An 18,780-nucleotide genomic window follows, 5' to 3' on the forward strand; every position below is an offset into this window, starting at 1 on the left:
TGAGAATTTAGAATTCCTTTCTTAAGGAGGTGGTGATGGCGAACTCAGTCGAGAGGTTCAAGAGAGGCCTGGATGTCTTTCTGGAGCATAACAATATTGTATCTTACAGTTATTAGGTTCTTTAGAAGGACGTAGATCTGGGGATTTATTCTGACTGAATATAGGCTGAACTGAATGGTCACTGATTACTAATGTAGCGACAGGTGACTGACAGGTCTGGCCTAGGGTTGTGAAATAGGTGGTGTATTAGTCCAACTCATGTGGTGGCATGCGGAGGTAGAAAAATAGGAACAATGTCTCTTTAAATCTTGGTTGGTTTATTATTTGGCAGCATAAACCAACATAAGGGGAAAAATAAACACAGCCCTTCAGGGTAAAACAGAAAACAGCAAAGAAACCAAATGCTGCAACACAGTCCGTACTTATGCGGGTGGCACCCCGCTCTGCAGCAACACAGGTTCAGTCTGTCCTCTACAAGACACAAAAAGCCACTGGAGACTCCTCTCTCCAAGCTTGCTGAACCCAAACTGCCTGTAGAGCTCGGTTATTTAAACCCAAGCCTGTAATTTTCCCATCATATGATTGCTCACATGATCATGGCCTCACGCTGGTCCTTGCAGGTCTGCCAGGGGAGATAAAGTGGACCTTCTCCCACCCACTCTATGAAGGTCCACATAAAACTAGCCCTTTTATGCAACTTAAACCTCACAACACGTTGTGTTCTGGAGAAAAAATGCTCTGGTTTCATATCACTGACACCGTTAAGTGCAGTGACACATATCTCCCATCTACCACCCTGCCAGTAACTCTGTCACAGTGGTTAAAAGAGGGCAAGGGCACAGCCAACATGAGTGGGAAAAAGCAAGGTAGTGGTGGAAGGGGGAATAGGCTTGGTGTACATGGGGTAAGTGGCTGTGTTACTTAAAGCTCTACTGAACAAACACCGGTTCGTCCTTTCCAAAGAAAACTGAGAAACTCTATTACTGGACGGGCTACTTGACTCCCTATCTTTTGCAGCCGCACAGCTGTACGCTTTGTAGATGAGGGCCAGAAAGAGCATCTGCTCCAGTAGATGGCAAGTGCTGCATCAAGTGGCCTCTTCTTCTCTTCTTCTCTTCCTCCACCTTAACATCACACACAGTACAATCCTCAGAGCTGGGACCACAATTACCCTTGTTTCCCCCTACGTCACAACTCTCCCACCACCAAACTGACTGTGGGGAGCCACAGATGGGCGAGTCTGCAGAGCTGTTCACACATTTTATTCCATGGGCATCAGAGGTCTGCTCCAAAGATTCACACACTCAAGAGGAGGAAAGCATCTGCGCCGATGCCCACATTTTTTTTCAGTTGGATCTGGGGCCAGATGTAGTAGGGTTCGAATAGAATTCAGACCATCATCACCAGACGTTAACTCACAGGGGTGGAGGTAATCCTGATGAGACTCAGGTACCTGTAGAATATGGGGACTGTACTGTTCTGTCAGGGAAGGAAGAGGAGGAGGGTGACTGTCAGGGTGAGAAGTGGGAGAACATAGTGGATGACAATGAGGTTGTAGATCCCACTTTGTGTGAACTCAGAGGCACGCACCTGAGTGGCTCAGCAGAGAAGGTGGAGGAAGAGGACGAGGAGGTTACGTTACACACAAACACAATAATAATGATGATGGTGGTTGTGGTAGGCTGGGCAGGTGATGTAAAAATAACGCAAAGGACACAGTAAGGTGCAGTTTCCATAGAATGCTGTTTTAATGTATATTATTGTCCTTTTGCTGTTCATATATATATAATGAGGGGGGAGTAATGGAGAAACTTGAAATATGTAAACATATCTATTTTGACACAATTGCACTGTTAATTTGAATTCTGTTAATAAAAATGTATCTGATTTTAAAAAAAGCGCTTTAAAAAATAAAAGGTGCAGTTTCCACTTTTACTCACAGTTCTCCAGTCCACAAATATCAGCCTGATGCTGTGTTCTCCAAGTTAGTGGTCCAGCAAACTCCCAGGTAAATTGGGATACACCTTTCCAGAACTTCTTTTGTATGCCTTTCTCTGGCTGTCTCACTACGCTGGCTTCCACTTCTCCTGCCGAGTGCCTTGCCCACAGTGTCCCAAGCCAGCAGCCATGAACCTGGTTGGGCGGCGTCCTCTTAGTCCCCTGGATTTTAAACGGCTGCCTTTTTGGCGAAGTATGGGTGGATGTGGCTGTGACTCTTGCAAAAGCCACAGCCTCCGGTTTCTTAGGTGAACTTGGAGTATTCCACTAAGTTGGGGCCTGTCCCCTGTCTGCGACCTGGTCCATCCACCCGACTATGGTCAGCATGGATACGGGCCCCACGGGTGGCTACCCGTGCCCCTAAGACCCCTTCTGTCTCTCCCTCTCAATTCTCTCTTCAGGCTGTCACGAGCTGCAGACCCTAATGTCTGCTCAGCTCCACTTCTCCTCTCAGACTCCTCTCTGCACTGTTCTTCCTGCCTTCTAAGCTCCACCCCTTTTTCCTACCTACCCCACACACTCCCACCACCCAGTCCTATCCAGCCTGGGACGAGACCTTCCTCCCTAAGGGTTCGCCCAGGTGCCCCGACTGAACTGGTGTGTGTTGGATGTGAGTGTTAGAGTCCCTCCTCACCTGAGAGTGGGATACCAGCTGTGGCGACTGGACCCCAGGGGCGCCACATGTACAGACCTCAACTTCAACTCTGATGCCAGCAAGATGGAGGTAGGGTATTAATACCTGAGGGGGTGATGTCAGGAAACGATGTGTAAAATTGGGTGTCATCAGCATAGAGATAGTACTGGAAACCAAATCTACTGATCGCTTGTCTAATGAGGGAAATATATAAGGAGAAGAGGAGGTGAACGAGGACTAATCCTTGATGAACAGTAAGGGGAAGAGGAGAGGAAAAGGAGCCAGGAAAAAATACAGTGAAGGAGAGGTTAGAGTGGTAGGTCAAGAACCAGGAGAGAGTGGTATCTTTGAACGGAGCATAGTGAGGAGGAGCTGGTGATCCACAGTGCTGAATGCTGCAGAGAGATCCAGGAGAATCAGCAGGGAGTGGTGGCCATTATATTAGCTTTAGCTATAATAAAATATATTGGATTTAGATGTTAGTATATCATTAGAGACTTTAGTAAGGGCAGTTTCAGTAGAATGTAAGGAGCAGAAACCAGATTGTAAAGGATCAAGAAAGAGCTATGTGAGAGATAGCGAATTAAAGGGAGTGAACCAAGCATTCCAGTTTAGCGATGAAGGAAAGATTAGAGAGTAGTCTGTGGTTAGCAGCACAGTTCTGGTCGAGGGATGTTTTTTAAGTAGTGGATGTATGCTGATGTATTTAAATAATGAAAGAAAAATACCAGATGAGACAGGGAGGTTAATTATTTTAGTTAGGTGAGGGATGAAAGCCAGGGAAAGGGACTGAAGGAGATGTGAGGGAATAAGATCACTGGTGCAGGTAGTGAGGCAAAAAGATGCAAGGAGCCTGGTCACTTCTTCTGCATAATAATTCTACACCTTAATAGTTGCCCAACAATTCTGCCCACATAGATATTGGTGGTCTCCGAGTATTTGTAACTGCTCGGAGATTTAGTTTTCGTTGCCTCAGGTGCATGATTTACAGCTGATAGACAGCTTGAATACATGTGGGGATCCCAAGCAACCAGGCAACCCCCACATGTACTCAGGCTGGCTAGCAGCCATATATCATGCAACTGTGTCAACAAAAACAAAATCTCTGAGCAGTTACAAATACTCGGAGACCATCCAAGCGTGCTCGGGAAAACCCGTACACTCACTCATCACTACTTCCTACACCTGGCCGTCCAGCCAAACTGAGCAATCGTGGGAGAAGAGCTTAGCTGAGAGAGGTAAAAAAGAACCCCAAGATCACTGTAGCTGAGCTCCAGAGATGCAGTAGGGAGATGGGAGAAAGTTCCACAAAGTCAACTATCACTGCAGCCCTCCACCAGTCAGGCCTTTATGGCAGATTGACCTCACGGAAGCCTCTACTCAGTGCAAGACATATGAAAACCCTCATAGAGTTGCTAAAAAAACACATGAAGGACTCCCAGACTGTGAGAAATAAGATTCTCTGGTCTGATCAGACGAAGATAAACCTTTTTGGTGATAATTCTGAGCAGTGTGTGTAGATAAAACCAGGCACTGCTCATCACCTGCCCAACAGTGAAACATAGTGGTGGAAGCATCATGCTATGGGGGTGTTTTTCAGCTGCAGGGACAGGATGACTGCCATTGAAGGAAACATGAATTCGGCCAAGTACAAAGATATCCTGGATGAAAACCTCTTCCAGAGTGCTCTGATGAAGGTACACCTTCCAACAAGACAATGACCCTAAGCTCACAGCTAAAATAACAAAGGAGACTCTGTGACCATTCTTGACTGGCCCAGCCAGAGCCCTGACCTAAACCCATTTGAGCACCTCTGGAGAGACCTGAAAATGGCTGTCCATCAACGTTCATCATCCAACCTGACAGAACAGGAGAGGATCTACAAGGAAAAATGGCAGAGGTTCCCCAAATCCAGGTGTGAAAAAACTTGTTGCATCATACCATAGAAGACTCACGGCTGTACTAGCTCAAAAGGGTGCTTCTACTCAATACTGAGCAAAGGGTCTGAATACTTATGACCATGTGATATTTAAGTTTTTCTTTTTTTTAACAAATTTGCAACAATTTCTATTTTTTTCAGTCAAGATGGGGTGCAGAGTGTACATTAATGAGAAAAAAAAAGAACTTTTCGGAATTTACCAAATGGCTGCAATGAAACAAAGAGTGAAAAATTTAAAGGGGTCTAAATACTTTCTGTACCCACTGTATAAGACAAGCTTGACAGAGTTCAATAAAGTGATCTGTTGTAGTGCTATCAATATTGAAACTCAAGATGGATAGATATAAATGTGTTAACAATCCAGCACTTTAATACTTATGATTAGCGCAAGAATCTGAGAAAGGGAGAGCATCGTGCTTAAAGTATTATTTTGACTGTCAAATTGGAGATCAAGAGAAAAACTGAGCACCTCATATTTGTTGCACTGTGTGTTACTATGGGGAAGCACAGTGGATAAATGGTAAAAGGAAAGGAATGGCTTTTGCCGTGTCACTGCTAATAGTTTTGCTTGAGCAGAAAAATCTCCAGGCTGTTATTTTTGCATGACTAAAATCGCCAGATATTCAAAGAGAAACAAGTCACAAATTGTGTATCCTGACTGTGAGTCTGCTCTTAATCCAGTACCACACGGTGTGGAGAATCCAGTGCCTCCCCCTCTGGAGCAGGAATGGCAATTGAAACTGACGGTTCTGATGCTGATGAAGAAGATGTTAATTGCCATAATGTATCTCCTCATTCAGAACAGCTGGAGAGTCACCCGCACTTGCTGAGCCAATGAGATTTAGACGATCTGGTAAGAGATCTGTCATTACCTAAAGAAAAGTCAGAACTGCTAGCTTTCAGACTTCGGGAATGGAATTTGCTACAACGAGGTACCACAACTTCACACTTTTGTCATCGACACACCAAGTTAGCTGTATACTATGCAATGGAAAGCAATGTCTATCTCTGTACTTGTGTAAATGGTCTTATGATGGAGTTAGATGGTGCACATATTCCTGATGAATGGAGGCCACTCATGGACTGTTAAATTGGCTCATGGGGTTGGAATGAAAGAGACCCATGCTCCTATGGAGTTAATTTTGAACATGGTCAAATACTCTGAACATAAAAGGAAAGTTTGTGCTGACCTGAAAGTGGTAGCACTGCTACTTGGTCTACAATTAGGATACACAAAGCATATGTGTTTGCTGTGCCTATGGAACAGTCATGATGACAACAATCATTACAAAATTAGACAGTGGACTCTCAGAGTCGAGCACACAGTTGGTCTGTACAATGTACAACACAAATCACTGGTCGATCCACTTCAAGTTTATCTTCCACTACTTCACATTAAACTTGGTTTAGTAAAAAATGTTGTAGCTGCAATTGATCGTGATGGAAATAGTTTCCAGTATTTGAAGAAGTTTAGCATACCTGAAAACTGTGGCTGAAATAAAGGCTGGAATTCTTATTGCCCCAGAAATCAACAAACGTGTGCATGATGACACATTCAGAGTAAAACTCAACCCTCTGGAACTTGCAGCTTGAGATGCATTTGTGCTAGTGTAAAGGCGGGCCAGGGCAGTAGACTTACCATCCCCTTACACTAGTAGTGCAGAACTTCTTTGGCAACAGACGAGCTGAAAACTATGCTGAACTAGTAGACAAGATGTTTAAAGCATATGAATAACTTGGCTGCCGAATGTCATTGAAAATGCATTTCATGCATTCCCATCTTGAGTTTTTCCACTCAATTTGGGACACGTAAGTAACGAACTTAGCGAGAGGCTCCATAAAGATATTTATACAATAGAGAACAGATATCAATGACGCTGGAATCCCAAAATGATGGAGGACTACTGCTGGGTTTTGCAATGGGCATGTATGACCTCTCACAAGCACAAAAGCAGATGCCTACTTTTAGCAGTACTGGACAATTGCTCTAGTAAGACTTTTAAACTGGAATACGAGACTTTTTGAAATGTTTTTATTCCATTATATTTTCATATACTGTTAACTATGAAAACTTTGATGTAAATATGATAATTGTTGGAGTAAAACTCGTTTTGTTCAAAATTATTCAATGCTTTCCAAGTGCTTAAGTCATTTGGGCAAACTTATGCATAGCAAAATTTCCTGACGTGTTACAACAATCTTGACATTGGATTTGGAATATGCACACTCAATTTAAAATAGGACACATGTTTTTTGCCCAGTAGCAGATTAATTTTTTTTTTGTGCTGTGTAATCTATGTCTGTTAAGTGGGAGCCCTGATTAATGCATCTTACCTGACATAATTCATGGCTCTTCTTTTAATTATCCGGTCCTGGTGTGATGTCACATGTGCGTCACACCACAGTGATGGTTCTCAGGGCTCCCGATAAATAAGGATTCTGCAAATCGACAAATTTCATACAGAATCCTAATGTCCTGGTGTCAGTTCCACTGAACACTTTCAAAGGTCTTGTGGCTTTCATGCTTTGATGGGCAACCTTAAAAGTTTAAAAGTCTTACTTGAGCAATGTCCAGTACTGCTAAAAGTGCTTTATGCATCTGCTTTTGTGCTTGTGAGAGGTCATACATGCCCATTGCAAAACCCAGCAGTAGTCCTCCATCTCAACAAGAAGAAATCTTAGCTAAATCTATCATCAGTGGTTTTACTATCATCATTTTATCTACTACTTTCATTTTCATTGCTAGACCATAGAGAAATGAATTTTGCTAGTTGCAGAAAATTGTTTAAGAATAATTTTAGTTTTAGTTCAGTCATCATGTTTCATTGTCAGGAAGAGGTGCACTCACTTAGAGGATATAATAATAATAATCAAAACTACCATTAATTGAAGCAGCTTGAATGTCATATGTAACGCCCCAGGTAACTGGTTGTTACAGTGATGTTGCCTTCTTTTTGGGAAGGGTGATGTCATGCTTGGAGGCAAGGAGGATTCCCTTTACCAGGTAATGCACTTATATGCAACACATTCTGAATCCATAATAATAATAATAATAATAATAATAATAATAATTTTATTTATATAGCGCCAACATATTCCGCAGCGCTTTACAACTTATAGAGGGGACTTATACAGACAACAGACATTACAGCATAACAGAAATCACAGTTCAAAACAGATACCAGGAGGAATGAGGGCCCTGCTGCTCGCAAGCTTACAATCTATGAGGAAAAGGGGAGACACAAGAGGTGGATGGTAACAATTGCTTTAGTTATTTGGACCAGCCATAGTGTAAGGCTCGGGTGTTCATGTAAAGCTGCATGAACCAGTTAACTGCCTAAGTATGTAACAGTACAGACACAGAGGCTATTAACTGCATAAAGTGTATGAGAACATGATGGAGGAACGTGATTATGTTGTTGTTTTTTATTAATAGGCCACACAGGGATAATTAGGTTAATGCGTTGAGGCGGTAGGCCAATCTGAACAAATGAGTTTTTAGTGCACGCTTAAAACTGTGGGGATTGGGGATTAATTGTATTAACCTAGGTAGTGCATTCCAAAGAATCGGCGCCGCACGTGTAAAGTCTTGGAGACGGGAGTGGGAGGTTCTGATTATTGAGGATGCTAACCTGAGGTCATTAGCAGAGTGGAGGGCACGGGTAGGTTGGTAGACTGAGACCAGAGAGGAGATGTAGGGTGGTGCTGAGCCATGGAGTGCTTTGTGGATGAGGGTAGTAGTTTTGTACTGGATTCTGGATTGGATGGGTAGCCAGTGTAATGACTGGCACAAGGTAGAGGCATCGGTGTAACGGTTGGCGAGGAATATGATCCTGGCAGCAGCATTCAGGACAGATTGGAGCGGGGAGAGTCTGGTAAAAGGTAGGCCAATTAGTAGAGAGTTACAATAGTCCAGACGAGAATGAATAAGTGAGACAGTAAGAGTTTTTGCAGGCCAGAAGGGGGAGCTCTGAACCCGGATTCAGGGGAGCTTCCCCAGCTTTAAGTAGTCTGGTCTGGAGAAGGAGTTAGACAGTTGGTCCAGGGAGACCAGAGGAGACAGTTGGTAGCAGACAATAGTTACATAGTTACATAGTTATTAAGGTAGAAGGAAGACTTTAAGTCCATCTAGTTCAACCCATAGCCTAACCTAACATGCCCTAACATGTTCTAACATGTTGATCCAGAGGAAGGCAAAAAAAACCCATGTGGCAAAGAGTAAGCTCCACATTGGGGAAAAAAATTCCTTCCCGACTCCACATACGGCAATCAGACTAGTTCCCTGGGTCAACGCCCTATCAAGGAATCTAGTGTATATACCCTGTAACATTATACTTTTCAAGAAAGGCATCCAGTCCCCTCTTAAATTTTAGCAGTGAATCACTCATTACAACATCATACGGCAGAGAGTTCCATAGTCTCACTGCTCTTACAGTAAAGAATCCGCGTCTGTTATTATGCTTAAACCTTCTTTCCTCCAGACGTAGAGGATGCCCCCTTGTCCCTGTCTCAGGTCTATGATTAAAAAGATCATCAGAAAGGTCTTTGTACTGTCCCCTCATATATTTATACATTAAAATAAGATCACCCCTTAGTCTTCCTTTTTCCAAACTAAACAGCCCCAAGTGTAATAACCTATCTTCGTATTGCAGACCCCCCAGTCCTCTAATAACCTTGGTCGCTCTTCTCTGCACCCGCTCTAGTTCAGCTATGTCTTTCTTATACACCGGAGACCAGAACTGTGCACAGTATTCTAAGTGTGGTCGAACTAGTGACTTGTATAGAGGTAAAATTATGTTCTCCTCATGAGCATCTATGCCTCTTTTAATACATCCCATTATTTTATTTGCCTTTGTAGCAGCTGCCTGACACTCGCCACTGAATATGAGTTTGTCATCCACCCATACACCCAGGTCTTTTTCATTGACGGTTTTGCCAAGAGTTTTAGAATTAAGCACATAGTTATACATCTTATTACTTCTACCCAAGTGCATGACCTTACATTTATCCCCATTAAAGCTCATTTGCCATTTATCAGCCCAAGCTTCTAGTTTACATAAATCATCCTGTAATATAAAATTGTCCTCCCCTGTATTGATTACCCTGCAGAGTTTAGTGTCATCTGCAAATATTGAAATTCTACTCTGAATGCCCCCTACAAGGTCATTAATAAATATGTTAAAAAGAAGAGGGCCCAATACTGACCCCTGTGGTACCCCACTGCTAACCGCGACCCAGTCCGAGTGTGCTCCATTAATAACCACCCTTTGTTTCCTATCCCTGAGCCAGCTCTCAACCCACTTACACATATTTTCCCCTATCCCCATTATTCTAATTTTATGTATCAACCTTTTGTGTGGCACCGTATCAAAAGCTTTTGAGAAGTCCATATACACTACATCTACTGGGTTCCCTTGGTCCAGTCCGGAACTTACCTCTTCATAGAAGCTGATCAAATTAGTCTGACATGAACGGTCCCTAGTAAACCCGTGTTGATACTGGGTCATGAGGTTATTCCTCTTCAGATACTCCAGTATAGCATCCCTTAGAATGCCCTCCAGGATTTTACCCACAGTAGAGGTTAAGCTTACTGGCCTATAATTTCCGAGTTCAGTTTTTGTCCCCTTTTGGAATATTGGCACCACATTTGCTATACGCCAGTCCTGTGGTACAGACCCTGTTATTATGGACTCTTTAAAGATTAAAAATAATGGTCTATCAATGACTGTACTTAATTCCTGCACTACTGTCAATTTTAGTGATTTTTAGACGCCGCCGTACTTCCTGCTGGGTTAAGCAGGTGACACTTAATGGGGAATTTTTGTTATCACTGATCATATTGTCTGCCAATGGATTTTCTTGTGTAAATACTGATGAAAAAAAGTCATTTAGCATATTGGCTTTTTCCTCATCCTCATCCACCATTTCCCCCAGACTATTTTTAAGGGGGCCAACACTTTCATTTTTTAGTTTCTTACTATTTATGTAGTTAAAGAATATTTTGGGATTATTTTTACTCTCTCTGGCAATGAGTCTCTCTGTCTCAATTTTTGCTGCCTTGATTTGCTTTTTACAGAATTTATTTAATTTTCTGTATTTATTTAGTGCCTCATCACTACCTACTTCCTTTAATTCTCTAAATGCTTTCTTTTTGTCACTTATTGCACCCCTTACAGCTCTATTTAGCCATATTGGTTTCCTCCTATTTCTAGTATGTTTATTCCCATACGGTATATACTGTGCACAGGTCCTATCCAGGATGCTAATAAAGGTCTCCCATTTTCTTTGTGTATTTTTATGTCTCAGGATATCGTCCCAGTTAATTGCACCAAGATCATCTCTGATCCGTTGGAAATTTGCCCTCCTGAAGTTTAGTGTCCTTGTCACCCCTCTACTACACATCTTATTAAAGGATACACGAAAACTTATTATTTTGTGATCACTATTCCTTAAGTGACCCCCAACCCTTATATTTGCTATGCGGTCTGGCCTGTTGGTTAAAATTAGGTCTAGCAGTGCCTCCCTTCTTGTTGGGTCCTGAACCAGTTGTGAAAGGTAATTGTCTCGCATAGTTGTCAAAAACCGATTACCTTTGCTGGAACTGCAGGTTTCTGTTCCCCAATCTATTTCAGGGTAGTTGAAGTCCTCCATAATAATGACTTCTCCTTGAGTCGCAACTTCATCTATTTGCTTTACGAGGATATTCTCCAGTGCTTCCATTATTTTTGGAGATTTATAACAAACCCCTATCAGTAAATTATTATTTTTCCCCCTCCCCTTATCTCCACCCACAGTGACTCCACATTTTCATTAAATTCACCTATATTATCACGCCGTATGGGTTTTAAGGACGATTTTACATACAGACACACCCCTCCCCCTCGCTTATCTGTACGGTCATTTCTGAAAAGGCTATAAAACAATGGAGGAGAGAGGAGTGAGAGGAGAGAGTGGGTCCGTGCAGCCACATGTGGAGCTGCAGCTCCAGGAATGGAAGAGAACCCGAAGGGTTCTGTGATAGTGAGCACCTGAGAAGAGAAGCAAAGGAGAAGAAAGGAGCTTGGAGGGGAACTGTGACCGAGCACCCTCTGAGCCGAAGCGCAGGAACCGGGCATCGGGAGCCTGAGGCTGTGTCGAACTCCAAGTCTCACAGCAGAACTGGAGGGCAGAGGACTTTATGTAGTCTGTTCGTACCCACACCTGAAGGTGCAACAGTACACAGAGAGCTCTGGTTGTGATAGAGACCCTGTAAAAAGGCTTGCACTGCCCACCATATGGGTTACTGTCCCAGGACAGGAGAGAGAGGACTTTGCAAGGGAGCCACAGGCAGCATAAACCTCGCAGATGAGCGTGAGCAGGAAGGCTTACAATCCTCACCTGGGAGAGAGATCCACCATTGCCTCCAGGCTGGCCGGACCACGTCACCACCTGTTGCTGGTACCCTGGACTGTGGCTTGCTTCAACCATTAAACCAGGTAAAGACATTGCAACTTTGTGTTCTTCATTTATTCTGGCACCACACCACTCTGGCCTAACACAGCAGGAGCCCTGGGGACCCAGCGTCACCTGTGGGAAGCAATACCATCTTAGCTGCCATACCACCACCCCCAGAGAACCCTTTTAAGCAGCGTCGGCCACCCCTGACCGAGTACCACAGGTGGCATCACGAACTTTTATTATTTTCACCATCCTTTTAAAGACTATCCCTTTTACTTGGGCACCCTGGGCCACGGATCGGGTTGTCGCCACCGTGACCAACCCTTTAACGACGACCGGACCCGGTACCGAGTATTCCTAGGCCCTGGCGGGCGTCTCACATACACTTAACACACTGATGTTGTGTGCCTTTTGTATTCATTCTTTTATGTGTGGCCACTTTAACGTTTTCAGTTCGTCAAGATGAATATATTCAGGGGTGTAATGATCACGGACGCAAGGGTGCTTAGTGGAGTCGGGCTTGCTTGGGGCTCTTGGATGCACATCCAATAGAATATTATTCTGGAAAAGAGAGCTACTGGTGAACCACCAGCATATCAAAGGCCCACAGTTGCTGAGAACATTGGCATCTAATTACAGGTGACACAATAATGTCACTGAATTGCGCCACCTGCGAATGGAGAAGGAGGATGACAGAGCTGCTTATCATGGTAGCTTCATCATGGAAAATAACTTTACCCCAGTCTTCTGCAGTCCATTCTCTGTACGTCCTGCAGTTATTTTAATTGATGACGCCCCAATTCAGATTGTTTTAGATATCTGTAAGAATTATTCTCCAGGGAATAAAAAGTTAGCACTACCATGAGTTCTGTGTCATGCTAACAGTAAAGCGTCCTGAGACCATTCCTTTTCCAATGATACAAGAGCAATTTGGTGATGAACAATGCTTCTTCCAACATCATGGAACACCATAGAAGAACCAAACATTTTTTAAAAAAGTAACAGATTTATTAAACTTAGAAATAATACAACAAGTATAAAGAATAGAAATAGCAGGGAGATGACAAGAACTCACCAAAATGGTGGCAGAGCAGTCCCCAACAGGCAATCAAAATCAATTACTAAGTATATAAATAGTCAGCTCAAAAGTGGCAGTGCATTGTGCAACAATTCATAAAAATGTGCTCATGTAATTGTACACACACCAATTGTAAAAGATGCAATGAACCCCATGAAATTTCATCAAAGGTGCCAAATTATGACATACACATGAGAATAGAGCATGACCAGTAAAGAAAAGTAACAAACAGATTACCTGAGGGACCGCACTGCCACCCGCCCCAACGCGCGTTTCGGCCACGTGCCTTCTTCCGGAATGCAGACTTAGATGGAAAGGTCTGCGGGTGTCACGTTACGTTTGCAGAGCCCCTGATGTACCTAAACAGTAGAAACCCCCCACAAGTGACCCCATATTGGAAACTAGACCCAACAAGGAACTTATCTAGATGTGTTGTGAGAATTTTGAACCCCCAAGTGTTTCCCTACAGTTCATAACGCAGAACGGTGAAAATAAAAAATATTTTTTTCCCACAAAAATGATTTTTTAGCCCCCAAATTTTTATTTTCCCAAGGGTAACAAGAGAAATTGGACCCCAAAAGTTGTTGACCAATATGTCCTGAGTGCGCTGATACCCCATATGTTGGGGTAAACCCCTGTTTGGGCGTACGGGAGAGCTCAGAAGAGAAGGAGCACTGTTTTACTTTTTCAATGCAGAATAGGCTGGAATTGAAATCGGACGCCATGTCGCATTTGGAGAGTCCTTGATGTGCCTAAACAGTGGAAACCCCCCCAAATTCTAACTCCAACCCTAACCCCAACACACCCCTAACCCTAATCCCAACACTAACCATAACCCTAACCACACCACTAACCCGAACACGCCCCTAACCCTAATCCCAACCCTAACCCCAACACATCCCTAACCCCTACACACCCCTAAACCTAATCCCAACCCTAACCACACCCCTAACTCCAACACACCCCTAACCCTAATCCCAATCATAACCCTAACCACACCCCTAACTCTGACACACCCATAACCCTAATCGCAACCCTAATCCCAACCCTAAATGTAATCCAAACCCTAACCCTAACTTTAGCCCCAACCCTAACCCTAGCCCTAACCCTAATGGAAAAATAGAAATAAATAAAACATTTTATTTTATTATTTTCCCCCAACTAAGGCGGTGATAAAGGGGGGTTTGATTTACTATTTATAGCGGGTTTTTATGTTTGGCAGCTTTCACACACTAAAAGACGCTTTTTATTGCAAACAATAGTTTTTGCGTTACATTTTGACATTTTGAGAGCTATAATTTTTCCATATTTTGGTCCACAGAGTCATGTGAGGTCTTGTTTTTTGCGGGACGAGTTGACATTTTATTGGTACCATTTTCGGGCACATTATATTTTTTTCTGATCGCTTTTTATTCCGATTTTTGTTAGGCAGAATGAACAAAAAACAGCAATTCGTGAATTTATTTTAGGGGACGTTTATACCGTTACCACGTATGGTAAAATTGATAAAACAGTTTTTTTACAGCGATACCTCATTTATATCATTTTTTATGTTTTGGCGCTTTTATACAATAAAACTATTTTATAGAAAAAATTATTATTTTTGCATCGCTTTATTCTGAGGACTATAACTTTTTTACTTTTTCACTGATGACACAGTATGGCGGCTTGTTTTTTGCGGGACAAGATGATACCAGCGGTAGCGGTACCATGTTTATTTATATCTATCTTTTTGATCACGTTTAATTCCACTTTTTGTTCGGCAGTAGGATGATAAAGCATTGTTTTTTGCCTCGTTTTTTTTACGGTGTTCACTGAAGGGGTTAACTAGTGGGACAGTTTTATAGGTCGGGTCGTTACGGACGCGACAATACTAAATATGTGTACTTTTATTGTTTTTTTTATTTACATAAAGAAATGTATTTATTGGAACAATATTTTTTTTCTTTATTTAGGATTTTTTTTTTTTACACGTTAATATATATTTTTTTTTAACGTTTTTACTTTGTCCAAGGGTGTGACATCATTGTATAGTGTCAGATCGCTGATCTGACATTTTGCAAAGCACTGTGTCAGATCAGCGATCTGACAGGCAGTGCAGGAGGCTTGACGGCGCCTGCTCTATGCCGGCGCTTGCAAGCCACCTCCCTGCAGGACCCGGAAGGACCCCCTTGGCCATCTTGGATCCGGGGCCTGCAGGGAGGAGGATGGAGGAGACACTCGGAACAACACAATCACATCGCGTTGTTCCGAGGGTCTCAGGGAAGCATGCAGGGAGCCCCCTCCCTGCGCAATGCTTCCTTATGCCACAAGAACGGTGTGATCATGTTTGATCGCAGTGTTGCGGGAGTTAAAGTGCCGGGAGTGGTCCGTGACCGCTCCTGGCACATAGTGCCGGATGTCAGCTGTAATAATCAGCTGACACCCGCCTGCAATCAGCCGCTCCCCCTCCGTGAGCGCTGCTGATCGCCTATGACATACTATCCCGTCCCTGGGAATTAAGTCCCAGGTCACCTCGACGGCATAGTACTTCAGATGGCAGAAAGTGGTTAAAGTGACCAGGATGGATAAACACAACGTAATCATTTAATAAAAAGGAAAAGAGAAATGTATATTAAATGGAAAGAGAGTGGCATATCTAAAGAATATAATGCTGTTTGTAGGGAATGCAGGAGAAGTGTTATGAGAGCTAAAACCAGTAATGAAGTGAGGCTTGCAAGGGAGACCAAAAGCAGTTAAAAATATTTTTGGGGTATATCAAGAGAAAAATAAAAGTCAAAGATGCTATAGAGTTTTTAATGGATGAAAGGGTGAAGTGGTAAAAAAATGATGTTGAGAAGGCTGAGCTTTAAAATTCCTATTTTATATCTGTGTTTTCCAAGAAAGCAAATATAGCATCAACTGATCTTCATGGTGCCAACGAAGGAGTAAAAGAAGCCACACTATCTATAAACAGAGTGATGGTGAGGGAACACTTAGCTAATTTAAATTTTTTTAACACTCCTGGTCCAGATGAATTACATCCTCGGGTACTGAAAGAGATAGAACAGAAAATTGCAGAACCACCAGAGCCAGAATCTTTGAATAATCCTGGAGAACAGGAGACATCCCAAAAGATTGGAAAAGGGCAAATGTTGTCCCTATCTTCAAAAAAAGAAAGAAGATTAAGCCAAGAAATTACAGGCCAGTGAGCCTTACGTCTATACCAGTAAAGATCCTTTAACAAATTATTAAACGGCGTCTATGTACTGTAAGTACTTGGATAAAAATACAGGAATTAACTAGAACCAGAATGGGTTTGTAGCAAACAAGTCATGATGGAAAAATCTAATTTCCATCTATGATGGAATCACTGACTGAGTGGATCAGAGAAATGCAGTAGCTATAGTATATCTCATCTTCAGCAAAGCAATCGATAAAGTATCTCATGTGGTGAGTGGCTCATTTGGTATTTTGCACCTGTGTTGACAACATCTTGATATATGGGCTGGCTGCACCCTGTAGTGCATTTACTTTAAGACCTGGGCAGGTAAGTTTTGATGCCTTTTTTGCTGCTGGATTTTTGAATTTTTGGAGGACTTTTATTCTCTTTGTGGCTTTGCTTTTAGTTTAGTGATAGGACTCGCAAGCGTGAGGTCCCTTGGCGCAGATTGCAAGCTTGCATATTTTGGCCAAAATATCGACCAATACCTTACTATTTATATGTATTTTGTGCACTATATTTTTCAGGATGCAGCCAACCTAGCATGTTTAGTCTTGTGTACTGGTGTGTTCACATTGGGATGCAGTGAGTGAGTGCTGGCCAGCCCGCCTAATCGAATAGTGGGGGCGTGACTAATAGACTGAGAACCAGACACTAAGCATTGCCTTTATATGAACAGCACCCTATACAGGCCTTTAGTGTGCAAATGTATACTAAGCAGTCACCCCCTCCATGAATGGGTGTGGTGAGTGGCTGTTCATTTGCTATTTTGCACCTGTGCTAACAACATCTTGCTATATGGGCTGGCTGCACCCTGTAGTGCATTTGTTCTAAGACCTGGGCAGGTAAGTTTTGCTGTCTTTTTTCTGATGGATTTTTGAATTTTTGGAGAATTTTAATTCTCTTTGTGGTTTGCTTTTAGTTTACCCTGGTGTAGGACTGCCACCAGGTTTGCACCGTTATCGCAAAAGGCCTTCCCTGTCTCCAGGTTCAGAGGAGACAGCCATTGCTCTAACTCGGCCTGGATTGCTGTCCACAACTTTTGGGCTGTGTGACTGGGATCTCCAAGGTATATTAATTTGAACACTTAATGATTGTGCTGAGACATGGCTGCGCAGTATGGAGGTAGGGGGGATTCTATATGCACTGTTGGAACTTGTGTCTGACTAAGGGAGAGGTTGAGGGCACAGGTGGAGGCCCTAGAGTAAGTGGAGGATCCAGAAGCAGTGGAGGAACTGTTAGATACAGAGGTTTGTCCCACAAGCCTTAGGTATTCAAAGACTTGTGGAGCAGCCCCTTGACCGCCTGCCCCCACAGTCAGCAAAGTCACCCAGTGCCCAGTTAGTGAGATGTAACGCTTCTGCCCATGTTTGCTTGTCCAGGTGTCAGTGGTGAAATGCATCCTGGCAGACATAGATTTTTTCAGGGAACGGGTGATATTATGTGCGATATGCTGGTCTAGGCAGGCACAGCTTTCTTAGAAAAGTAATGGCGACTGGGCAACTGTTACTGGGGGACTGAGACAGCCATCAACTTTCTGAAACCATCTGTATCCACCAGGTGGAAAGGCAGCATTTCCATGGCCAACAGATTGGTGATGGTGGAGTTCAAGCTTTTAGCTTTGGCCTGTGTAGGAGGAAACATTCTTTTATGTGAGCACAACTGTGGGACCAAGGGCTGGCTTATGTGTTGAGAGAGCGTGGAGTACGGAGAACAGGACAAACTGCTGGACTGTGAGAGAGGTGCAGGAAGGGATGTTGGATTGATAGGAGGATTGAGAAAGATGTGTTGTGCTAGGTGACACAAAAACAGCAGTCATATCCAATTCCGTAACAGCTGACGGGCTCTCACTCACCCTGACTGTAGGGGTAAACAAGTGGAGTTTCCGGAGACCTGTGGGAAAACACTTGCCACAGTGATAGAGGAGGCAGAAGCATCAGATGTGGTTGAACGGATGGCCAGTGGTTGGCAAGACCTGCTAGTCGACATTTTAGCGCAATGAGATTCCCACACTAAGGCATGTTGATCGCGCACATGTGCCAAATCACGAATGCAGTTGTCAAATTATTGCAATTTTTTCCTCTACTGAGTTTTTTTGCAAATTTCACAGATAACAAAAGTGGGATCTCCTCCTCGTCTTCCTGCCATGACACCACAGTGCAGTCTGCATGCTCCTCTGGTATCATCAGGATCACCTCCACCCTTGGTGGTTAACATCTGGTGACGAGGGTCTGGATTCTGCTTGGATTCCACTTTGTCCAGCCCCAGATCCAACATGAAATAATTTTGGGCATCGTTGCAGACACTTTCCTCCTCTGGATTCTGTGACATCAGATGAGGGAAACAAGGGTGATTGGGGTGCCACCTCTGAGTATTGTACTGTGTGTGATGTTAAAGTGGATGAAGAGGAGGAGAGGCCATTGTTGCAGTGCTTGCCATCCACTGGAGCACATGCTATTTCTGAGCCTCATTTACAAGGTGTACTGCTGTGC

Source organism: Ranitomeya variabilis, chromosome 6 (genome assembly GCF_051348905.1).
Source record: "Ranitomeya variabilis isolate aRanVar5 chromosome 6, aRanVar5.hap1, whole genome shotgun sequence".
NCBI lineage: Eukaryota > Metazoa > Chordata > Amphibia > Anura > Dendrobatidae > Ranitomeya > Ranitomeya variabilis.